We start from the raw sequence: 16,536 nt of genomic DNA, 5'->3' as shown, positions 1-16,536 counted from the left end.
TTATGTTCCCCTGTGTAACTGTTTTTCAGCGTGTTTCAGGGTTTTGCACTGTTCCCACTGCACTGTGCAGAGGTACACCCAACCTGAGCAGGCAAGGGGCAGGAGGGATCACGCAGCTGTGCAGCCATCACTGGATCAGATGTCCACGAGGACTAGAGTTAATGAGATCTGCTATGCTCCCCTTACACTGTTGCCTCCAAAATTTCACATCATAAATTCTCTTTTGTAGATATTCTCTAGAGTATGCTGAAAAATTAGGGAGTTGCGCAAGGGAAAGTTGAAGTTGAGAAAGCTAAGAAATAGTGGAGGCATAAGATACTTTTAAGAATTACAGTGAAGAAGCTATCACTACTAGGATGGAAAGAAAAAAATTAACCTAAATGGTCACGGCAACATGATTTTTGTGGTTCCCTTAAATCTATTAAAATAGGATTTCACCATTTTGGAGTTGTACAGTCTTGGTTATTTTATTCTTTAATAAGTCTTTTAGTTTATATATGACGTTTGCCAGGATTATTTCAGACTTGCCATTGTAAATCCTGAAAGGTTCCTGAACAATTAATATTTCTTATATCAGTTGTAAAGTTAAAGTGATCTCATAAGGAGAAATATCCACTTAAAGTCAAAATAAAGTAGTCTGATCACAATATAAATATAAATATTAAATAAACAATCTTATGAAGAATAGGAGAAAGAAATGAACTTGCTTTCAATATGCTTATGCTTAATCACAAGAAGGGCGAAGCAAAAACTTATAAGGATCAAATGGAAAAGACTGCATCCTGGCTAGAGAACACACAAGTCCTGGGTAATCCCTCTACAAAAGAAATTGAGAAGGTGTGACTCCCTAAACACTCCCAAGACATACCAGCACGAGGGCCAGTGATGCAGTCTAAGTCAATAAGTGTTACCTGAGGAATCAGAGCTGCTAAGCGGGATCTTTAGTGTTGCCTATAGCCTTCATAGTGCATTTTGGCTTTGAATGCTTTTATCAATTGGTTGCAAAACTATGTCATAAAATAAACATATCCTTTTATAAATTTCTTTAGTTATGGAGATGATTGAGTAGTCCCATAATGGATAAATACATTGCTCCTTCAGAAGCTGCAAATGTATTACTTAACTATGAGTTGATCAGGCCTAAGACTGGCTCTATAGCATCTAAGCTGCCTCCACCTTTTGGGGGGAGAAATAGAAAATGTTAGGATGCAATTTATCTGATTTATTTTAGGGTGCATCTACCTTAAAATGTTTATTTCGAACAATAGTACACTGTTGAAACACATTCCATGATGTTCCCCTACTACTGCATATTAATTTGTATCACAGATTACTTTTGGAGGAAACTAAAGCTCTGCTCAAAATCTGCTTCAAATAGGCTTCACTGCCACAAATTTTAGAGGCAAGTCAGTAGCGGGTACCCCAGGGACCGCAGAGGCCAGTACTGTTTAACCTATTCATTAATGACTTGGATGATGGAAGAGCACACGTCATCAAATTTGCAATGATACGTAGCTGAAAGGAGTGGCTGGTAGACCAGGTACCATCCAGGGGGACCTAGACAGGGTGGGTAATTGGGCTGAGAGGAATCTCGTGAAGTTCAACAAAGGGAAATGCAAAGTCTCGCATCTGGGGAGTAATAATCCCAGGCACCAGTACACTGCTACCACTGGCTGAAAAGCAACTCTGCAGGGAAGGACCATGGGTTACTGACGGACAGCAAGTTGAACATGAGCCAACAATGTGTCCTTTTGGCAAAGAACGCTAATGGTATCCTGAGCTGAATTGGGAAGAGTGTTGCCAGCAGGTACCAAGGGATCCTTCCTCGCTACTTAGCACTGGTAAGACACATCTGGAGTACTGTGTCCAGTTCTGGGCTCTCCAGTACAAGAAAGATATGGACTTACTGGACTGAGTCCAGCAGAGGGCCAGAAATATGATCAAGGGACTGGAGCATCATTTGGGTGAGTAGAGACCTAGAAAGCTGGGATTGTTCAGCCTGCAGAAGACTAGTTATCAATATGTATAAATGTCTGATGTGAGGGAAAGAGGAAGAGGGAGCCAGACTATTCTCAGCAGTGCCCAGTGTTAAAACAAGAAGCAATAGGTGTAAATTAAAGCCCATGAAATTCAATATGAACACAAGAAACCTCTTTAACTGTGAGTGTGATTGAACACTGGAACAGGTTGACAGAAAGACAGTCGAGTCTCTGTCTGTGGAGATATTCAAAACCTGACTGGACATGGTCCTGGGCAACCTGCTCTAGCTGACCCTACTTGAGCAGCAGGTTTGGACTAGATGATCTCAAGAGGTCCATTCCAACCTAATGATTCTGTTTGATTCTGTGAAGTCCTCCAGCATGGGCCAATAAGAGGGTCTTGAATTGTCAAGAGCTCCTGTGATATCCTTGAGTTGTTTCTTGTTCTTCATGAAGGGCTAAATAAAAAAACCCACAGTTTTCTTTTTAACATCAACTACAAGACATCAAATCTCTAAGATTCAGCTGTCCCTCATTTATCCAACTTTTCTTCTGCCTTTCACCTCACTATCCCTTTTCTTCTTTGCCCACGTTAATTTCTTTTGATATTCCTCGTTAATGAATCCTCTTCTGAAATCCTTTTCTGTTATTCTGTTTCATTCTACTCTGTGCTGTGTGTTTACATCAGTCTTCTTATCCTCCCAGAAGATGCTAGATGGTGCCAGCTGTGCCCTCAAAAGGCCAACAGCCTCTTCAGAAGCAGAGCAATCCATCAGCAGCAGAGGTCTGCTAAACTCATGACTTCCTCTTGATGAGAGAGGAGTAGAATTAGTGTTGTATGTAGTTCAAGAAGATGAAGTTGGTCATCTTAATAATGAAGAACAGCAATTGCACCTGGCATGTGGCCTGGCAGAAACACTCTTTTTATGGAAATATTGAGGGGGTCTTCTGGTAGGGATGTCTGAAGATAAACCTATTGATTTGGGTCCCGCAATTTTAGAAGAGTTCAGAGGGCTTCTGCTGCTGCTCCAAGGTGTGATTTCCTGGACCCAGCACAAAAGCTCTGAAAGGCACATCAGCTTTCAGGGACACTTTTTTGTTCATTTCCCACCACAGCTAACACCAGTCCTTATGGTTTTAACAGGTAAATCACAAGTGCTTATTTTATTTACAAGATTTGATAGTGTCATGGGGCAGGGAGCTGGAGAGAGGGGCTTCTGGTGTGAATAGAAGCTGTGGTCTACAGAGTCCTGACTACTGTCAGTCTGATCATAAAGACTGTTATGCCTTTGAAAGCAAGTTCACTGACCATGAGCTGTGAAGTATTCTACATAGCTGTTTTAGGACTATCTGCTCAGCTGTGTGTAAATGCCTAATTCAACCCCTGTGTGAGAGGACTAATGCAGTCCTTCATAAATGCTAATGCAGTCCTCCTGGGCTTCTGTACAAGGACTTTGCTGTGCCACTTCTTTCCTCTCCAAACACAACAAAGTTGAAGTTGTGGTAATGGTGTTGTGCACAGCAGCTCTTCAGATCTTGTACACTGGATGCATACATTGGGCATTATGTATCCTTTCTGTGGCATCTTCTGATTTGTCTGTGCATCTTCAGCAGTAGACCTTGTGGCTAATGCCCTGGGACAGGTGTTAAATTGAAATGTGCATCTTGTTGACATTGCTCAGACAGTTAAGGAATCAATGAAGAATAAAGGCCCGGACAATCTTATCAACATCTCCCACTTGAACAGCTGAAGCTGAGTTGAAGGGTGAACTGCTAAAGCCTTTGAAAGCCTGTGTTTGAATGCCCTCAGTGGACTTGCCCACCCCAAGCCAGGTAGCATTGAAAAATGGAGTCAGAACAAGAGAGGATCTCCATGGTGGCAGCCAACTCTTGAGTAGAGGCATCAGCTACCAGAATTTCATACAGGGACCTAAATTGTGTCTACCGCAACCAAACTCTATGCTTACTGCTACCTGTCCCACATGCCAAGAGCAATGCAGTCCCTCGAGCCCAAGCTCATCTCCCCAACACAATATATCACACGGATCATAAGGAAAGCAGTTGCAAAGACTCAAAGAAATTTAAGGTCCCTGTCTTATTGCTCAAGCAAAGGATGTCCAGGAAGGATGAGGGCAGTTTAGGCATGATGTGCTTTTTGTGTTGCTGCTGCAGGATTAAGCCCACAATTTCCTCCCTATGAGTTTGTCTAAAAACTAGAATCACTGTTCAGATTGGACTTGGGCAACCAGTTTGGTGGTCTCACTCATAAATGAACATGAACAGAACAATCAAGAATAAATATGTTTGCTTTTCTTCATGTGAGAGGCTTTATACTATTGATGATTGACAGGGACAGTGACATACTGCTAACGAAAGCTCAGTGTGGCACTCCCCTCAAGAAGCCCAGTCAAGAACACCACATTTTTCTGGATAACTTTCCTTCAGTCAGCTTCAAACCACATCACTAGTAAGGATACCTAATCCAGTGGACCAAACTAGAATTAGACTGAGGAAAATACCTTCAAAATATGTACAGTGTAGATGTGGGGACCTCAGCACTAACGGCTTGATCAGCTCATCTGCACCTGTTGGACTACAGCAGTTGTTAACACTGACATAGGCTCAGAATTTTACTTCAGGAGGAAATGGATCCCAGCCTGCCCTCCCTCCATTAGCTGTAAAAGGAATTTGAGTAACTTAGTGGAGTAAGACTGCGCTGAGCAGAAATATTTCATTTCCGATGTCTATTCCTAAAGATCTATGGGCTTCCAGAATACCTATACAGAAGTCTACACCAAGTTGCAAAGGCTTACTAGCAGGCAGATAATACAAGTCTCAAAGTCATGGAGATGCATCTGCTTTGGAAAAAGTGTTTTAGCTTTGCAGACAGCTTTTGCTGCAAAGTCTAGACCTATGTAGTTGAGAAATGTCTTAGAGTTACTTTTTCCCTAAAGGACTTTTCTTTCGGGCAAAAGCTTAGACAGCTTGGACAAGTTTTATCCTACGCTGTATAACCATTTTATAATTAAATTGAATAAAAAAATAGTTGCAAGACTAAATATGATACAAATTGATACTTTTCAGAAGTGTTGCATCCTGTAAAATATGTAAGAAAATGTTTTCATTTCTTTATACATTGATATGAAGGTTAATATCAACATTACTAACTATACTGTGATGTTTTAAAATTGACTAATTACCAATTATATTGTGGGGAGTCTTGACCTAGAGATAAAGCAAAATGGAAGACCATCCATTTAAAAAGTGATTATAAACTAAGCTTTGAACACTTATTAACATAGGCTATTATTTCAAAATCAAATGAATTGTTTTAATGAAAGGAAAATCCACCAAGAACTATTAACTGCAAAGACATAGCCAAAATTTCTGTTTCAGGAAGACTGATAGAACTAAGAAATGAGACTGGACAAAACACAACTGCATCCTATAGCTGATATAGTCCGCTGATCAGAGAAGGGACACTGTTCCGGATAGACCTGTAGCCTAATCTTGTACTCATATTGATCAAAAACTGGGAGCATCAACACAGTCATCTGTGATTTTGAGTAAGCATTTATATGTAATTATATGTAACTGAATATGTTAATGAACAGTCAATTATTTGTCCTATATTATTTGATTTATCATAGATTCTACATTTTCTATAATACCTTGGTTCATCGATGAGATAAAATCATTGTTTTACCAGTATGAATTAGATAACCACAGCAGTAACAACGACTTGCAATAAATATGACAATCTTCAATCCAGACATAGAGTAAGGTCATTTTCAAGTGAAGCTATACTCAATAATATGGTTGCAATAGCAGGGGAATCAAAGTTTGCAAACATTACAATAGAAAAACAGAAAATATATCAAATACAACTACTATATGTCACTGGAGTGACTGCAAGATTTACCCTCACTTTGTTTCCTTAGCGTGGACAGATTATCAATGTTTTTAAGGCAAACCTCCAGCCCATCAAGAATTGAATAAAAATATTTGATCACATTAAGGTGAAATTTTGTCTATATTCTATTGCAACCTGCAAAACTGTAGCAAAATTAGAAAGTAGCCCGATTTATTTTAGATTAGTATTTTCATGCTAAATATGAAATTGTATTAGCACAGACAAAAATTTTATTATTGCAAGGTATTAACAGCTGCAGTAGAACAAAAAAGGACCTTGCTGAGCTGCCAAGCTGCACTTCCACTAAAGTGCAGGCAGACAACTCACTTTCGTATATAAGGGACAATGTCAAAGACAGAATCCTTGACATTTACCTTAATTGGGTCAGAATTTGGCTTTCAAAATATACATGCGCAAGCTTCAGTCAAAGAACAATAAACATCAAGATACATGATTTCATTCAAGCAGTTTCTTTCTAGGGAAAGAGCCTCTATTTCATATTATTGCCATTCCAGATGATTAACTCTTACATATCTATTCCATTCACTTTAATTTAAATTTCATTAAATCTGGTTCTCACTGAGTTCAAAGGAACTTTTATTTTTAAACACTTCCACCATGAAACTGATTTGTTCTCATCAATATAATTATTTGCTGTATCTGAGAATGTCTTTCATAAAAGCTACTTCCTTGAATGTTATTTTCACCGAATCATAAACATTAAAGAGATAAAAGACTTATTATATTACACCCAGCCTCTCCTGTTTTCAGGGTGTTTCCTCAGGCATATTTCTGTATGTCTGAAAAGGGACTTCTGCTGGTTCCACTCAATCCATGGTCTGCCATCCTCACAATTCCACCCTCTCAATGTTACAGCCAACGCTGCATAACACTATTATCAAATCAATAAGAAAAGGTAAATTATGAAGAAGGAACTAATTTTCTGAACACTGAGAGCTGTATTCAGGCAGTTTACCACAGTGCCCAGGATGGAGTTAGATGCCTCCTGTGGCTCCAATGAACAGTTCAGATCACATATTATTTAGTACCATCAGACCCCAATTTATATTTTTACACCTATGTTAGTAAACTAAGCAATGCTGGGTGGCATTCCCAGACACTGAGGCCAAAAGGCACAGGATGGCCAGTGTCTATACTATGGTATACTCCTTTATGCTCCAGAAAGCGTCTGCCACATGGACACTACCTGTAAGGAATTAGTCACACCTATTTCCAAATTGCTTCATAGGAATGATTTGTGGGAGTGCTGGCTGGTAAGAGAGAACCTCTCCAGTGATGAATTGGAAATTTTTACCAAACCAAACTTTGGTCTTAAAGAAATTATTTATGCTAACTTAAAAAGGCCTTTTCAACTGAAATGTCTCTTTCTGTGGTCTATTTTCCATGGGGAAAAAAAAAACAAAACAAAAAGCCACCACATTTGCCTTTTCTGAAAAGGCAGTAAGAGAAGAAGGTATCAGCTTGAATGTGCAAGCACGAACCTTTATCTCCTTTTTAATAACTTGAATCACCAAATCAATTTCAGTCTACATAAAGGAGTAATCATTCCTGTGCACTAATTATTATTGAATGCTGTCTTCATGCTATTGCTGACAAATCACTAGTCTTTTTTTCTGTTGAGAAATGTTGAGTCTGATGAGATTATTTTATATCTCTGATGAAAAACCTAAGTCAAACTATGAATCCTTTCTCCAGAATCTTTTAAAAAAGTTCAAACATAAGATCAGAATATTTGAGAAGTGATTTAAACTTTTTGAATTGAAAAGGTCTTTATTAATATTAATATCTGTGATACTGAATCTAAATGTTAACCTAGTCAATACATATTCAGTGCTCTAGATAATTATGGTGTTTTTCCTCAAAGCAATAATAGAAACTAAAATTGACAGTTAGGGACTAATGAGAGTTAATACTGAGAAAAGAGAAACTGAGATGAAGACAAAACTACAAGTAAAAGTTATACTTTCTGTGTGACAACCAAGGCTGAGGGAAAAATGACACAAGGAAATTCAAAGAATATGTTACCCAAAACTACAAGAAGATATAACTGAAGAGATTCACAGACTGAAAATAAATAATTGTTGAGAACAAAGGGCACAATCTCTGTCATTTTTAACTGAACAAAATTCCTATTAATAATTAATACTGGCAGCTTTGTTAGAACAAGGACTAAAGAATTTTCCCTCCAAAGAGAAAGAGAATTGCAAATATGAGAAAACACTGTAGAGAAACCTCAGCTTTCTTGTATTTAATGTTGAGAACTGTGCTGTTCAAAGGTCAGTATTTCTATATGTCCTCTGAAGTCTCAAAGCTTAAATTCACTGCCTTAACTTGTCGTGTAAGTTAGAGTTATGAATTCAAATGTAAGTTATCTGAGGAAGAGGTTCCCAGCATATAATATTCTCACTCCTCTTCCACCTTTCCCAGTGTAATGTACGTCAATCCTATCAACATTTTTGCACATATTTGAACTAAAAAATGCAGTCATATTTATTATTGTCCTCAAGGGTTTTTTACCTATTATACACAGCCACAACTACTTCATTAGTGTAAAAAATGGTCATTCACAAGGTTTATGCTATCACAATGGTCAGTTAGTGTCTGTAGAGCAAATGAATTAGAGTGTTCTTCATGTTCATATACACAAACCGAGTATCTGGTGTGTGTAGCAAAGCAGTGCTCATGCGAGGTGGAAGACAGCAGAAAGTGAAGTTGCCTTCTCCCAGCCCGTGTCAGTGTAAGAGCATCAGCAGCAGCACAAAATCATGTGAGTCTCTTCAGTAGACCTACATGTGTGCAGCTCAAATCTAAAGGAGATCAAAGAATGAGAAGGGAAAGTGTCTCATTTCTATGTCTAAGAAATCCAATCTCCAGAAAATTTAGATAGCATTTTAAGAATGGGGGAGAAGGGACAGGGGAATGAATTACACATGCAAAAGCTTCCCAGGAGGACACACATGATTAAGTAACAGGATGATGGGGAGAATATGAGAGGAGGTGTTTGAGAGTGCGGGGAGAGGACAACAAAGGGGACATATACCTATCCCTTTTTTCTGTGTTTGACATGACTGCAAATGCAATAAAAAAATAAGGTGTCCAGGTTTGGGCATAAGGATGATGTTAGCAACTGTAAACTTTTAACACTAGGCCTGTATAAAAGAATAAAAAAGAGAGGAGGAGCTACTCTTAGATTTCTACAAGGAGGCCTTGAGGGTGTATTAATTCATTGTAATATAGGGGTAAATAGTTCCTATTTGTTCTGCCCAGGAACGAGCAAATACCTATGTTACAACTTTATTGGACTCCTGCTAAATGAAGGCAGAGTTAAGATTACATGAGTGTGTTCTGTATTTCAGTATTTCCTGGGTTTAGAAGTCCAAATTTGAACTATTGTATTTCTTAGTTTTCAACTGTTAACATTCAGTTGAATTCTGGGCTCTGGAAGAACATGAAATACCATTTCACGGCCTTCCTTATTAAACAGGTTTTTTCATAATTGAGTGTCATTTTAAAAAATATCTGGGAAATAAGGATGCATTTTTTCAGTTAAAATAACACACATTTTAAAAAATATTTTTCCATAAATTAAAAAGAAAAAGATAGCTTTTAATTTTAAGATAATTTTTGCTTAATTCTAACTTTTTTTTTTTTTTTAAATCTCAGACCAGCAGGCTGCCAAGTATCTACCTACCACGCAGTAATGAAACTTTAGGTAGTATGACAAGCAACTGATTAGAGCTTTTCTGTACATCTACAAACAGCATCTATACTCCAGCCTTCTTATGTGAAGAGGCTGCTTCATGGGAACTCCCATCAGGAACCCTTAAGCCTGAAAATATTTCAGCTTTCTTCAAGCATTATGAATCCAGATGCTTCCCTTGCGTAAGAATAACCAGAGGAATATTCTTTTATCAAAAACATTTCATATAACAGTAAGCTGTAACAAACAGCATTTTAAAAAGTGAAAATCAAGCTTTAAGACAGGCTTTCATGTGTCTGTCAATAACAGCTTCTTCTTCAGTCTTTTTAATAATTTGGAGGAGGAAATCAACTAAGGTAGTATATTTATGTTACAGGCGTTTCCTGAAATTTGTTACTATGAACACATATCTTCAAATGGAAGAAGAAGAATGGCAAATGCTGGAGGTAATATATTTTAGGATTAACATTATTTTTTGTAAGGGCATTGAAATATCCAAGTCAGTAAAAAGATACATTTTTTTTTAAACAATTAAGAATATGCACAACTCCAAGGCCAGAACATAGCCATTCTTACTAATGACACTGCAAGTAAAATGGGTTGTGGTGTTTATTTGCTCTTTCATTACGATATCCCACGCTACCAATACCTGCAGTGCAGGTGAAAAGAACTGTGGAGAGCCTTTATAGCCCCTGTCCCATAGGATATGAGCAAGCGAGCAGAAGGGGACAGGAGGAGCGAGCCAGGCACTGATCTACTCAACTTCAGCAACTCACTGCTGACTTGGAATATAAAACGTGCTCAGCTGATGCAATGCATAGACCAACGGAGCTTTGTTCCTCAGGTAACTCCTTGAGACATCCTGCCTGCATGTTATAATTAATTAGTAACAATAATCATTCTGTAAAATAGTCTTTGACATAAAAATGCACCATCAAAATGGATTGCCTTAGTATCCTTTTCATAACAAGTATTTTTCATTGTGAAGAGCCCAGGCTTTACACATAAGGTAATGTAAGATAGCTTTTGCAAGCACACTGATTATTCCAGAATACAGTGATATTTTATTTTATTCTGGTACACAGAATTGACATAGGCAGCTGTCCTGAAACAGGTGATAGTCTAATTTAATCTGCAATACCAATCCATACCAAATTGTTCACACAAACCCTTCAAGCAGAAATGCCACAAGGAGCCTGTGAAGAAGAGTTATATAACTATCTTTTCAAAATTATCTAATTTATTTATTTATATAAGGAATATAAGGAAAATAGTAATACTTTTTTTTTTACATTATTAATCTAGATTTTTTTCTTTCATTGCTATTGAATTAACAGTTTTTGTGAAAGATTCTTTTCTTTCACCCTAGATTACTGACCATTTTAACCATGAAAAAAGCCAGCTAAAGATTCTCTCATTTCTTCCGGCTGCATCTTATCATAGGCTAAACTAAGGGGGAGAAAAAAAAAAAGAAAAGAGTATATTACTGTCAATTGTCAAAACTACTGAACATGCAGTCAACCCATGAGCCGGGTGTAACATTGCCTACGAGATCAAAGCTGGCAGTCTGCAACCAGATCATGGTTCATAATTTGAGTGCCACTAATTTCTATTGTAAAGGCAACAGATAAACTACATTTTAAAAAGCTTTTTGCTTTACTGGCAGGACAGATTATGCTTTCCATTTATTCTGGGACTGTAAATGTAGCTGTTGCTATAGTAACTGTATATCTCTTGAACAGTAAATAATTGCGTTAAATGGCTAAATAGCAAATAGGTTTATGGCTACTCTGGTGCTGAGGAACATGAATATGCTACATTTTAACTGTATTTTTCAAGATCGTCTGCACAGTGACCATAATATGTCCCATATAGAAAATAGAAATCTTTCCTAATGAGCCTTATCAGAGAGTTGTGCAGTCGTGCACTGAACAAATGATGGAGAAATTTTCTGAATCCCAAAAAATTCAGGGTGAATATTAGTCTAATGTGAATATCGGTTGTGATGTTCTACAGTTCTCTCCAAGCAAATATCGTAGGGAAGTAATGAAAACATATCAAAAGATTTTGTCAGAATTAGGCCCTTAGGTTTAAAGATTAGAGCAACTAAATTGACTGGTGGTGATTTGAAAAACCTCAAAAAGCCATGTAAAAATCCGTGGACTTTGTCTCCAATACATGTTTTCATTAGAAAAATATTTATTGCTACAGGCAATCCAAGCTAACCAATTTATACTGTATATTTCTATAGGAGATTTGGAAGAAAATGCCTTTAACCTAACCAGCTACAAGCTCCAACATTTATTTTCTATAAACAGATAACTATTCTATGATTTGATGATTCTATGATTTAATTCAGTACTATTACACCCCTTTCCCCCTTCCTCCCCCCTGAAAAATAAAAAGACTAAATGCAAGGAATAAATCTGCAGTGCTGTCTTTCACAAAGACAAATGCGGGACGATATTTTTAAATCTTCTCAGAGGTAAAGTTGTGTGCTAATGTTTCTGAAACAAAAACATAAGCAAAAAGACATTAGATCATCAATGGAGAAGAGGAAAAAAACTGTCTGTTACCAGGTGATTGACCCCATAATGCCATAGAGCCTGTTGTTTATCTGTAATGGACAGCACTGGTTTACATTGTCTTTGATATAGAAAATTTCTGCATAATTTTAAGCAATTAAAAAGACACACTGAGTTATGATTTTTATAATTTATGAAAAACATGTTTACTCAAGCTTAAAACAATATATATCAGATAAAGCAGCAAATACTTTGGATATATTTTGAGAGATGGTAATCTTATTAGACAAGTAAATTTAGGCCTTCATTGTTGGAATACTTTAAAACTGTGCAAGGTTGTTAACTACACTACAATAGAACAAAATAAAAGATAGATCATGTTACAGCTAGTCATGACTTTTTACAGAATCGCGATAGGTAAAAGTTTCACAAATAGTTAAGCACAATCCGCTGGACTATTATTGGGTATATGTCCATTGTACCTCTACAAATCTCAAAATTTGTTTCCCTCTCTAAATGTGCTATAGTATAGCAGTTGCCAAGTGCTTAGGTTTATTTAGTTTTGCTTTAAGATCTCAAGATCAAGTCTGAGGTACAACCGTTAGAATCTGTTTTTTCATGGAATTCTCATATATCTGACACAGTGTTCTGAAAACAATCATTGAATAGGCAACATCAGAAAAAATAGCAAATATCTTCTCATGCTCCTAGGGAAATGTTAATCTTATTAGAAAAGCTGTCACGTGAAGCTGGCAGCTCTGGAAGGGTAGAGCTGTGGATGTGATATGTGGACCAGACTGCACCACCATTGCAGGAGACCGAGCAAAATGGATGAGATAGTCAGTGCCTGAATCTCAGCATCTTCCAAGACTGTTGCAAGATTTCTTTATCTAAATGAACTGTTTTCAAGCAGTCGTGGAATAGTAACCACCAGCACAGAAGTATAAACCACAGTTGTCATTAACATAGTAAAATAGCTCTGGATTCTACAATGTAGTCTATATTGTGCATAAGGAATGCCAGAGATAAATACAAATTTTTCAGCAAATAAGGAATGGGCAGTGAACATATCCAAAACCAGCAAGACTCTAATCAAGAAGCCAGACCTTTCTCTTGGACAACAGCGAACAGCAATGGGGTAGGGACTTAGACTGAAAGGAAGCTCACTGATCCAGGCTTCTTGAATTTACCTTTGGCATCTTATTTGGAAAGACAGATGTCATGCAATATACACAAATTTAATTATTTTATTCAGTAATATAGCTAGTTTATTCATTATATCTTTAAGAAATCTTTGGTGAATTACGTCTGGTTGCTAAGATTTATTTAAATTTAATTTCTCGAGTTCCATCATATGATACCTTCACTACATGTAAAAAGCAACCCCTTAGGAAGGTATGTCTCCATCATCCTCTCTGAAGACCCATGCAAAGAAATCCTTCAGGTTTTCTCTAATCTTTTTATCCTCTAAGACAGAAATCCTTTCATATGAATTCCTGATTGCATTCTATATTTTCTAGGAATGAAGTTAACGTACTCAATTCTCCTGTCAGGTTACTATTCCTGATATTTTACAGTAACTTTTGTTTGGACTATCTTTTGTTCTGTATCTGTACAGCACCTAACACAATAACAAGTCAGATCATGCGTCAGGCTCCTATAATCTGTAATAATAAAGACAACAATTCTTATTTTCAGATTTATATATTCTCTTAAACTATCTGTTATCTTACATAGATATTTACATTACCTTCCCTTGTAGTGAGACAAATTTACTTTTTTAAATCTTATTTTGAATTAGACGAACTTATGATTCTTTTCTTTTTACTTCTTTCACCTTTTTTTGGCACTTATTTTTAGTGTGCTCTGTAGTTTTCCATAGGAATTTTTTCCCAATTCCTTTGACTTCAGTTGGAACTGAACCAGGTTCTGAATAAAATACTTGGGTTTTGCTGCTTACAAAGCAAAATTTCTTTGCTCCATATCAGGATTAATTCACATAACATATATTCATATTATTTTCTGCTACTTGGTAAATCCTAGGATGTTCATGAGAAAGTGTGTTTACAGTATAATTAATTTTCCTATGGTATTGTGTTTTGAGGTAACACTTGCTATGGCTGGTTTTGCTATGCAAAAGGGTTAATTATTCCTTTTGTTGAATTTAGTGTGATAACCTATTTACAAAATTAGCTTTTAAAATCTGCTAAAAGAGCTGTTCCAGCTTGCAGGCCTTTCTCATAAAAAGTTTAAAAACAGTAGGGTTTAGAAAAAAATAGATGTTTTTAGAGGAATAGATTTCATTCAACTGGTGTATGAAATGCGTTAACTGATCAGCTTAAAAATAACATATAACAAGATGTTCAGTAAATGCTTCAGCAATATTCAGCAGTTAATGCTTTTTGGAGACAATATTTACAATATAACACAGAAAATCTCAACACTTACACATAAGAGCCACTTTGGTATTTAAAATAATTTTAGGTAGCTCACATTTCAAAGAGAGATATTTTCTTCTTTTTATGTCAGCTAGCATCTGTTGTCAGAGGTAACATCCTCTAAACAAATGAAGAGACTTTCCGGGCAAATACTGCTGGGAAGAGCTCAGACAAAAGACAATGCCAAGTTTACAAAACAGGGAAGTGTGATAGTTTATTATTTCCATGGCTCAGCTGGGTCTCCAGTGTAAAATTAACTGAATGAAGCATGGTGCAAGCTCATTCTAGGTGGCACTTTTAGTCAGGACCCGAGAACTGATCATGGTCTTTCCCTTGTAGCTGTATATATTTACATTTTCAAAGGAGGCTTTATTTTATCAAAGCCTGAGCAACCAACCTCTCCTGTTTCAGTTTTAAGCTGTGTTTTCCAGTGTTTGTTTTTGTTCTTTTTATTCTCTTTCAACTAGTTTTATCCTGGTGAGAGATGGAACTTGGATTTGAGGAAGAGCATGCATGACTACTGATTCTTTCCTGGTTTCCTAAGAAAATTGGACTTACACATTCAGTGTTATGTTTCTCTTTCTGTCTGTGCACCCACAATAACATTTAATAATATTGGTTAATTCAAACAAACCTGACAGGAAGTAATGGCCTCAGGCATGTTAAAAACCTGTAATTCTAATGAAAATGAGTAGTTGGTTAGAAAGGAGCCATTATTAGCGCATAAGACAGAAGTTGTTAATGCCCAAACATGGACAAACTCCACCCAGGTAGCACATCTCATTAGCCACTGTAGAATTAATTATGAAACACATGTCCATCACAAACTAGGTTGGTTTTTATGCTATTCATGAGACTATCTGAATACTAGACTTTTTATGTTAATACACTGATCAGCCACGGAACACATAATTCTGTTTTTCATGGACTTCTCAAGTCTTTTTCCTAAAGTCCTAGAGCATGGCAACATTGGCGTGTTTGAGAACATCTCTTGTGGTCTTATTTCCTGGGTAAACTTCTACAAATGGGGTGAACAGTCTCTGCCAGAAACCAACAAACAATTCATTTGTTCTCTAGCAGATTTTTCAGTGTGCACTATGTGGACTTCTGCACAGTACTCTCTCATGGCAAGTGAATTCACTGAAAACCTATTTCTCCTTGTATCCAAAACTACTGAAATATAGTAATGAAAAAAAAAATTATTAAAATGGCTAACCTATTTCCATATGACCAAAAACCACCCGTCCCCCAGAATTTTATTTCAAAGAAATGTCATTAATATAAAATTGCAGGATATGGGCAAGGCTACCACAGCAGTCTGCATTACAGTCAATAAAAGCCTTTGCCATGTTTGTGGTATTTTCTTAGAAAATAATGTAGACACTATTTCTGGCAATTTGCCACTTATTGAGAATTTCAGAAAAGTACCTGAAAGGTTCTCAGTGCCTGCCTAATGATCAGAAAAAAAAAAAAAAATTAAGTCTCTAAAGTGAATTCTTAAAGGATTTTAGATTTTCCTTTCTGTGTAAAAACACTACTAGAACTTTTGAAAACCCTTGGAAAGTAGGCTTGCTGGGTCCATGTAACCCCCTTGTTACAGGCAAGATGACAACCCAGCGTACATCTGGGTGCTTGCACTTATTTACTAATCAACAAGACTTGAGCTGTTATTATACTTAACTATCTCACACATTCACTTTCCCACTCTGCCTCCAACATTGCGTTTCCTAAGTCTCTAGTTCTTTCCCCTCAAGGATTTTGCTACTGGCCAGGAATGGCTGGGCAAAATGTTCATATTTCATGCTGGGCACCAGCTCACAGTCATGAGTGTCAGGTGCTACTGCCGAGGTTTGTGGGTCTCCACAGCTCTCCTCCATTTCCAGGACCTTTCCTCCAGCCTCAAGTTTTCTTCATCTAAATACTCTAGACGCAGAAACACAGCACATGATCAACCTCTTAA

The sequence above is a fragment of the Chroicocephalus ridibundus genome, chromosome 2 (genome assembly GCF_963924245.1).
Source record: "Chroicocephalus ridibundus chromosome 2, bChrRid1.1, whole genome shotgun sequence".
NCBI lineage: Eukaryota > Metazoa > Chordata > Aves > Charadriiformes > Laridae > Chroicocephalus > Chroicocephalus ridibundus.
The sequence above is the reverse complement of the archived record's forward strand: the minus strand, read 5'-3'. Positions refer to the sequence as shown.